Consider the following 10,000-nt stretch of genomic DNA (forward strand, 5'->3'; position numbering starts at 1 on the left):
GGTGTGCTGAATCTTTCAAGAGAGAGAGGGGTTCTATAAATCAACCCAGCCATGCTGAGCGTAAAATCTTAGGCCAAACTCTTTGGCAGTTTCACTAGAAACACCTCTTTATTTACTGTCTTTTATCGTACATTGTTGACAAATGACATTAAGGATCGATGGTCAATGAAACTAAAAGACCTGGTGCCGGTTGCTCGAAGTCTCGTTGCACTAACCGTTAGTTAAGAGGTGTAAAAAACCAATAGTTTTCCGTGGTGATTTAACGCTTAACGCTGGTTTGCGCTAACCATTCTTCGAGAAACCCGCAATTGGGTTATGACCATTGTCTCAACATTGTCATTTTTCCAAGGGAGTGACAGCCCCTACAATCTGCTATTAGTCGGTTGTAACCCTTTCCCGTGTAGATTTATATAGTATAAAGTGCTAAGGGTTGAATAAATTTGTTCGCAGAGCAACAAGACTGTGTCGGAAAATGTCTTAAATCAGCAAAGTGAAGACCAAACTGTAACGAGGCAAATTCTAGGGATACAAAACCTTGGAAGAATTGCAATGAACTGAAGCGTAAGTAACTGTCATGTCTTTTTGGGGGTGGACAATCTGCAAGTCAGCGAGCCATGCGAGACATGCGAATTTCGCATTTAAATCTAAGCACCCATTTCAAATAGCGCTGATAAAGAGTTATTAAGTCTAAGCACCCATTTCAAATAGCGCTGATAAAGAGTTATTAAGTCTAAACACCCATTTTAAAACGGTTAGCTTTCAATGACTGTGTGACTCGCATGTTGACTTGCATGGCTCGCTGGCTCGCACATTGTCCTAACTCTATTTTTTTCTCGTCTCAGGCTCCGGTAACGAAAAATTATGCTGAACTATTCCAAAACAATGACGAAACTCTTTTTTGCAATATTATGGTGCTTTTGACATACATGGGGGATCGTACACAGAATCAAAGATTTCGCATTTCACCGTTGTCCGTCTCTGTTGCAGACTGAGCAGGTTGATGGGTCATATTTAGCGTTTTGATTCGCCAATTTCGATCAACTATATTGGTTTCTTCACTCCTACTAAAGAATAAATTTAAAACGTAGTAACTAATTTTTATAATAAAACTAAAGTCTTTGTACCCGGAAAAAAAGAAAGGGGCAGTCATCTTGAATAATCATGACGTGTTACGATTGCTCTGTTTTTTAATTTATTCAAAATGGCGGCGCGCAGGATATTTGAAAACAAAGATCAGACAGCGATTCTAAAATTGATTTATTTCAAGAAAAAAGGCTTTGTTTGAAAAGAATGCAAACAGATTTCATTGTGCGCATTAATTTCTCTGGTTTAAAGCAATGTTTGTGTTGTTTGAGTTAAATTACCCTTAACCCTCTGTGAAGAGAGGCGGCAAATGTTATTTTGACAACAGCGAAAAACGACATAGTTGATTGGAATTTAGAATATGAACTTCATTCTTAATGCCTTTATTAAAACGAAGAACCCCGCTATGAACTTGTTCTTTTTTTAGAAAAAAAAATTTCAGCATGTTGTAATTTGCAACTTGTCTAACGTAGCTATGACGTCAGAGAATAAGAAAAGTTAATTCTGGGTGATATTCCCCATAAAATGGTTTATAAGCTTTTATGTTTGGGAATCAAGTTAATTTAATAAATGAAGAGAGGCAACCCTGAACACGTTTGGACCAATTTTAATATCCCTCCTTGAAGTATTGCAAACAAGTAATTTGCTAAATATAGGCTAATTGTTGAATAAAGCTCGCTGTATCTATTCGCCCAGTTTCATACAGTCCGTAAACTGCTTGTTTAAAAGTTTCTTTTCTTGTGAAACAACGACGCTGCTAAGCATGAAGTCCAGTCTGTGTCATGGAAAGAAAGTACTAGTCGTTTGAGTCGAGTCTGAGGACTTAATTGTAAAGTTCCCTCAGGGTGAGATGTTATGATTGCTCCCCGGAAATATCAGTGGGATGGCAAGAAGTCAACAGAAAAGACTCCCAAACGTTTTCTCCACATGAAGTTGTTTTGCGTGCTTTTAGGTCCATTTCAAAGCGCCTCCGTCGGGGACCACCCGATAGCTTCAATTTTGTTCGGAAATTGTACCTATTAGTAGAATATTTCAACTGACTTCATCAAAAAGGCACAACCAAAATACGTCGAAATTAATTTTGACACTTCGGCTGTTGGAACATAAATTCTGCCCTCTCAACTTACTAACACGTACGGCCTTGAACGGTTAATCGTGCGACGAAAGATTCGACCAAGCAGTGCTGTACCTCGCATGCTAAATGCCTTGGTTTGCCTCCAGAGTTTGCTATTATCATGATGTGTATTAATAAAACTCGGTTGGAGGCATCCAATCATTGCGTCACGCTCCTTAATTTCCCCGGGCACTTTCAATTTTGAAATATTAAAAGTTTCTATTTTGGCTGTCCTGTCAAAGAAAGATATTTGTCTTGAACACTGTTTGCTCCTTCAAAAGTTATTGCAATCCAGTGGCTAACAATTTCATTCGAACTCTGTAGACGAATAAATAGAGAATAACTAATAGATGAGAAGAAGCTATAAGGATGATTTGTAAAACAGTTCACAAGAGTATATCCCGTTGAAAAACTATAAACTCCATGACAAAGGGACGAAAAAAATTACTAGAGCTTGTGAGCGCTAATTTTTCAGTTATCAATGGTACACAAGGCAACAAGCCAAAACGGAAACTGTTAATGGGTCTCTTCTGTTTTTAAGACAACAGAAATGACTGAAAATAAAGTTCTCACACGCTTTTCTTTATATTATGTGACCCGAAATATACCCGGGTCATTCGGGACTTGGAGAAATGCGCGGCTTTTTTTTGTAAGTACGGGTGCGTTCGATTGACCCTATTCCGGAATAAGAATACGTGGAGTGATGATTTAACGTACCATGACTGGCGTTTTGCAGCAACCAGGATAATAAAGATATGTTTAAAATAGCATTTTTGACAATATTAATGTGCATCTCCGCAAAAACGAAGGACTTCTAACTTCTATTCCATGTATTCCTATTCCGGAATACGGTCAATCGAACGTGCCCTACGATTGATTTACAGTCTACAATTTTGATGGATTATGCCGCCCTGCAGAACTTTTTTAGTTGTGTTTAATTAATCAAGCTAAACAATCTAACGCGGCAAATTAAAGATATCATTCTAAGATGCCTTTGCTATCGAAATCCCGAACAAACATCCTTACTGGAAAATAACGATTTCCGTGATCTTTTCGCAAGGAATATTGTTAATAGAATTAATTGGCTTTTCCGCCTTACAAGTGTTTACGAACATTAATCGCAGACATTAATTATCGCCTGGCCTTAATCCAATTTAGTCAATAAGGGGACGTTTTAAACAGTCAGCATAGGTAGCCGGATAATGGTGAAATTCGAAAAATAGATATGAAGGAAGTCACGTTTTTTTTTCAATGTCTCGATAATGTCCACGTTAAAAGTTGTTCACTTGTGGTTTCCTAATTAGTAACATTTTTTTCCTGAAAAAAGGATTTGGTTAAAGGTTTTATCCGAAGGTTTTATTTTCCATCAGAATGGAATAAAAAACCTTTTTTGCTGTGTTGTCTGCTTGCGAAAAACTGAACAATGTGGCAGTACTTAAACTATTTTGGAACTTGTACATTTGAACAAAATCCTATGGTTGTCCACAAATGGGTAGATGATCTTCAATGTGACTAGCTTGCTACCAAAATCAAGGACTAAATATCGGGGACAATGAATTAGACAACAGAAGCTGCTCACCATACCAAATGATAGCATGTCATGGGATATTCTACACGACTACAACCTATTGACCGAATGCAGAAATGGCCGCCAACAAATTAATTAGACTAACTAGCCTCGTTTTACAGCCCAAATTCTTTCAATTTTACGCGTGTGAACGAGGCTAGTTAGGCTAATTAACACTAGGACAAAAGAATAATTTGTTGGCGGCCGTTTTTGCATTCAGTCAATAGACCAATTTCGATATATTAAAATTCAGTCCTAAACAAAAGACATCATCTTGAGGCTCTGGGGAATAAATATAAGGATTTGTATGAGTTTATTCCCCAGAGCCTCGAGATGATGCCTTTTGTTTTCGACTGAATTTTAATATATCGAAATTGGTCTATTGGTTGTCGTATTCTCTTCCAAGGGCCGATCTTCGATCAGTGAAAGATCTGAAGGCATTTTTGAATATCTTCCGTCGAAACTTAAATGAGTGGAATTTGTCGAAGGGAATGAGTTTTAATGAAAGCAGATTTCTTCAGATTGAACCCTTTTAAGGGGAAAATTAAGTGCCTCTGAAAGATCTAAATGGAGCTTTTAAAGGATTACAACGGGCGAAACATTAATCTTTTGTTTGGCGACCAAACAACATCAAACATTGTTTGGTGACCAAACATGCTAATGTTGAAGTGAATGGCCAAACGGTTAAAACATGTTTGATCTAACTCAGATCAAACTCTACAAGCAAAGAACTATGGGTCACAAACTGACGTAAACAACACGCGGATACAATTGGCTGAGCAAGCGTGGTATGCATGCGCCCGCTAAACATGTTTGATACAGTTGTCCAAACGAACAAAACACGAGAACACAAGAAATGTTTTAAGTTGTTTGATCGAATGTTTGATGGCCTTCAAGCTTTGTCAAACATGATCAAACAGCACCAAACAACGTGGCCAAACGGTAAAATATTTGGTCACCAAACAATGTTTGATGATGTTTTCCCGTTTGGACAGGGCTTTACCCACAATCAAAGGCATCGAACATAACTCGTAAACACTAACTGGATTTTCAATCGTGTCATAAACTGGTTTGTTGGAGTAACCAAACAGTGGTTTGAACTGCAAATGTTAGCTCTTTCTGGTCTAGAAGTTTTCGATTCATGGTTTAACATTTAAACTTCCTTATCCTTTTAAGACAATGGTTCAGTCAGGCTGCAGTAGGCGGAATACGGCAACGTGAATTTTACAGCTTGAAAACTCGCCAGTGTATATGGAAAGATCTCGGAGTCGTCATGATAAATGGGATATAGTAATTTCCCTTCTGAGAACTTTTAACTTGAACATCTAGATTATAGGTATTATTTAAATACTTTCCAGATGGCTCTTATATATAGACGGAATCGTGAACATTGTTTTGATTTATTGTATATGAAACATATGGTTCAAGCATGACAAACCGTTCTCTGTCTCTAATCTATCTTTTTTCCAAATGAAAAACTGTGATAAAGAACATTTGCTCAAATGTTTGTTTCGAAACAGTTTGGGAATTAAAATTTGATATTTGTGGTTTGATGCATGGCTTGAAATGTCTGGAACGCTAATGGACTTTATAAGACAATGTGACGATCGGGAGTGAGCAGCGGGGAGACTTGGTCGCTTAGGCTCGATTGTTGGCATGTCAGTCCATCGTGCAGTCATCTGCTCTATGGGTCACTGGCTGAGCGCGAACACAATGCAACAATAAAATGCTATTAATTGAAGCAGCTCAGTTGGATATCCCGGAGCTGTTTGGGGTCGTGCCAATCGTCACATCGTTAAAAGCACATTAAATTTAAGTGATTAATGTTCCACGCGCTGGTGAGGCGAGGTCACTCTCACGACTTCACTGCGGAGTGAAAATTCACTTCTTTGCCAAAAATAGTGCCAGGGAGAAGTCAAGTCAAGTTACGATTTCATTTATCTATTTTAAGCTTACCTCTCGATTACAATTGGAATTGAATAGGGAGTTTAAGATCTGCGACGCGACGGTAACGAAAACGTCATCTAAAATTGCAAGTTCAGGTTCATTAATCTTTTTCGTCGTTATGTCGGCTTGTCTATCTTCTAAAAACTAGTGTAACCTTCCAGTAACTGAATTAGGAGGTGCGGTATTGAATCTACGACAGAAAATTCAAATTCGTTGCCTTTTGTTCACGTTCTCCGTAAAACTTGAGAATTGTCATTTCACGTCGTAGATTTGCCGAAAACGTGAAAGAAATGTACAAAAACTAAAAATGCACGTGCAGAGCGTGCAAAACTATTGTTTTTGCTCATTAAATATGCAAAATTTGTGACGTTTTCGTTGCGGTCGCGTCGTAGATCTTAAACTCCCTTATCACAGTAGACAACGCAGCTCAATTCTGATCTTACAGACTTCCTTTGTGATTGTTTTACGTCACATGAAATGACAGCTCTCCTTTGTTGCTAAAGTGGCTTCTGTGTTGTTTTGCGAGAGTGTTGACAGTTTTGAAGAAAGGGCTCTTCTTGAAATTACCCCCTCGAAAATTTAGTCGTGAATCTCACGCGATTTTACAAACAAACGACAGCGTTGGTTTCGCTGTGAGCACACATTCCATCTTACGGCTGGTTGAGTGAGATGCATCATAGTAATCCTCGGATCTCGTATACAAGTGCGGGTTAAGAGAGCAGTTATTTACGCGAGGTAGCACTGAACGATGAAAGCTAATTTTTGAATCTGCGGATAGAACAAATCATCACCGCGAGGATACGGTCGGAAAGTAATTAAATTTCGCGTCTATATAAGAGGTAGATTTCGGAACGAACACTAAACAACACCGATTGCAAGCAAGGTCAACATGAAAGGAAAGTTGGAAAGTTCCAGTTTTCGTTTCTTGCCATGTCAGAACTTCTTAACTCTTTTGAAACTCATAGAGAGGAATTGGAGGTCGCCATCACCGTGCCTCACAGCCCCAAACTCAGTCACAACGTCTTACTCGGTTTCCGATACAATTCCAACAGAAATTTCAAGGTTCAATGTAACAGAAAAGAGAAAGTCTTTGAATATTTTTCCTGATGAAACATGTGTTCTCGATGTTGGTTCAGTGGCGCAGCTGAGAAGAAGAAGCAGTTCAGTTTCTTGTGGAAGTCGATCGGAGAGACATACTTTACAGGAAAATAGTTTATTGAAAAGTCCAACAGATGAATGGTCCGAGACGTTTGTTGCACAAGATGGTGTATTGACAACTAACTTCTGTTCAACCGAACTGTGATTCTGTGTGAAATAATAGAGGCCTAGCGAACCTCTATGAGAACTGCGTAACACGCCGTGCAGTGCCGTGTACGGAGAACAATGTTCCCGTCTCTTTTGGCGATGGATTTTATATTAAAACAATACGTAAAATTTTCGGGTTGAAAACGGATAGCCCAACAGTATTTCCCTTTATACAGAGCATCTGTAAAAACGATAACATTGAAGACGAATCCGGGAGGAATACGGTAATTAAAACCCGCCAAAACTGATCCAGTCGACCAATAAAGTGGACTTGTATAATAGGACAACTTGCAAGATAATGCGACAACACTTATTATAGATATTTATCTCTGAACGTATTTTCGTGTAACTACTTTGTTTTATAGTTATTTACTATTTATGGCCGATTACTATGAGTCATCACTCGTCCTTTCGTGTTTTTACAGTGTGAACGAACGTTGTACAGTTCCTTTCGTCATTCTTTGGAAGAGAATCGAATTTTCCTGTTCAAAAGCGGAAACTGTGTAGATTGGTTTCTGAACAAGTTATGTTGGACAATGAATTCATAAATTACATTCCAAAAAACAATTACGATGTAATTAGCCCTGGGGTAAGTAAGCCGCACAATAGGCCGATCAACCAAGTTAAAGATGATCATGATATCTTTAATTTAGGTGGTTAATTTTAGCAGTGGTGTTAAATCAGGAAAAGAAGACACTTTACCGTTGTATTCGGCCATCAAGGGATAGAAGGAAAAATAAAGTTCAATCCTAAAGAAACTCAAATCAGCATCAGTAGATCAAAGTTTCCTGTGTGGTTTATTTCTGAATTTGCCCAGTCAAATCTGGGAGCAAGGAAATCCGAAATGATGGGGTGAGTGCCTTGAGGCATAAGTTACAGCAAATGTTATTTTGCGGTCTTGGCCGTACATTTGAAAGGAATTACACGGACTGCTCATCTGGTATAGACATTGAATATTACTTAAGTTATCACAAACTACACCTTTTGTCCATTCATGACTGTGTTCAAAATGCCAACAAAATGCTAACACGATTTGTTTTACCGTAGAGAGGCGGAACAAGTATCAGTGTAGGAGGTTCAAGTGTAGTCATGTAAACTTGCTTTTGGATTCCTCAATGTTGTGTGTGATTTACAGAAAAAAAATTGAAAGGACTGTCTAGTTTTAAAAACTTCTGCAAAAGTTTTCGACTGAGAATAGAGACTTTATAAAATCTGTATCAAGAGAAAGTAATTGTTTTTTCGGCTTTAATTAAAAATAGTCACGTTTTTTTTGTGAAAAGCTTGTAGAAATCCTGCTGGTTCGACCGGAAAGATAAAAAAAATACAACTCCAAATTTTCAAAAACCTCTTTAATTTTCCAGTCTTACTTTGCTAGCTGAATATTTATGTTGTAAGGTAGAATCGAGTAGAAACATTCCATAACATACAAACTGTTAGAGGAATGCTTCGTCATACAATTTGATCCGGGAATTTGATCCGCTTGCGTCACAAATGACTGAAACTCCAACTGTGCAAAAACATCTGGAATTGTTTAATCATATTTTTTCGTTCGGGACCATGCAATGAGGAGCATATTCCCCGGAAAGAAAAAATTTCAGTTATCTTCGTCATGCGATTTCTCGTTAAAATCTTTGAAAAAAAAACGTTAAGATTTACTTTAAACGGGAATGATTTGGGTTTTCGATTTTTGGTTCAATTGATTGTTGGTTCAAATGATCGGCATTTTGTTTACTGCGTGTTTCTTTGGTTTCGGTGCACGCCTCGGAAGGAATTTCGCGGGTTTTGGCCAAAATGGCCCGCACTGCTAACCAATCGATTTCAAGATGGCGGGGCGCCCCGCCATCTTGAAAGCGGAGTAGACCCTGGGAACGAGGTTGCTACCTCCTCCTCAAGCTTTGCCCGAAGGGATTGTGGGATTGAAACGGGTAAACATGGCGGACAGAGTGGTCTTCGGTCACAGTGTCCATTCTATGAACGTTTTAGAGACGCAAATGCTCTTCAGGAACGTTAACACAGGAACCTCCCCGTGGAAAGTCCAAACAAAATTTGTGCAGCGTTTAATTGTTGGAAAAGACGTCTTCGTTTCGTTTTAAGGTGGGTTCAGTTCCACCACGTGCATGGCAGCACTGACTTCTTGGAAGACAGCCTAGCAAAGATTGTTCGTCCTCGAGAAGGTAAAAGTTTATTTACTTTGAAACATTTCTTCTACTAAAATAGTTTTTTTCTGTTAACGGTGGCTGTAAATGTAGTACAAAGCAACATGAAGTACGGCTTGCTTTATCTGTATCTGTTTTATTAATCGGTAACGCTTGTATGCATAACAACCAATGTAACTAGAATGCACAAACAAATAATCAATCTTGTGACGCAAATTACAAGTTCACACATTATGCAGTTACACATCTATAAATAAAAGAAATAAAGAGACTATAAATAAATGATGAAATAATCAATTACATTTACAATAAAGTTAAGTTAATAGATGACCGTAAATTTATGACAAAGATAAAAGTAATGGCAAAGGATTATTGAGGTGCGTTCCATTCCTGCATTGTCATCGACGAGGCATTTAAAAGTAGTAGTATATTTTGGGGAGAATCTTTTCATATCCTTAACCAGTATTTATTCAGTGATGAAGGTATCGCACTATATTATTATTATTGTTATTATTATAAGTGGTTTGATCTTGTTGCAAATCATTTTCACAATATTATTATGGAATACATGGGATATAATGCAACATACACCAAATGCAAATATGGTGGACCACTCGGGCGGACCGGGTCGAGTTGCGCGAAGTCAAGGGTAGTTAGGCCATGGCTTTTCCCTGTTGTTTTGGTTGGCGTGAATGGCTGAACGTGTGCTAACTGAGGAGGTATCCCGGGAGCTTCTCGTGCTGGTAGAGAGCCCCAGATATTAATATGCGACGAACGTCGTTTTTGGCTGAAATGTAGAGGCGATTCATTGAAGGGGTTGGAAACAAA

General features: G+C 38.4%; 2 long non-coding RNA genes across 2 annotated transcripts in view; both read left to right on the forward strand.

Moving 5' to 3' along the window:
- LOC138022819 (uncharacterized) overlaps positions 1-546 on the forward strand; it is a 90,639-nt gene extending 90,093 nt beyond the window's left edge. The window contains exon 4 of the long non-coding RNA XR_011126648.1: positions 451-546. This is a non-coding gene — a long non-coding RNA (uncharacterized lncRNA). The remainder of the gene's footprint in view (positions 1-450) is intronic.
- Positions 547-8,928: 8,382 nt separating this feature from the next.
- LOC138023869 (uncharacterized) overlaps positions 8,929-10,000 on the forward strand; it is a 17,981-nt gene continuing 16,909 nt past the window's right edge. Inside the window, exon 1 of the long non-coding RNA XR_011126808.1 lies at positions 8,929-9,190. This is a non-coding gene — a long non-coding RNA (uncharacterized lncRNA). The remainder of the gene's footprint in view (positions 9,191-10,000) is intronic.

This window comes from Montipora capricornis, chromosome 11 (genome assembly GCF_036669925.1).
Source record: "Montipora capricornis isolate CH-2021 chromosome 11, ASM3666992v2, whole genome shotgun sequence".
Taxonomy (NCBI): domain Eukaryota; kingdom Metazoa; phylum Cnidaria; class Anthozoa; order Scleractinia; family Acroporidae; genus Montipora; species Montipora capricornis.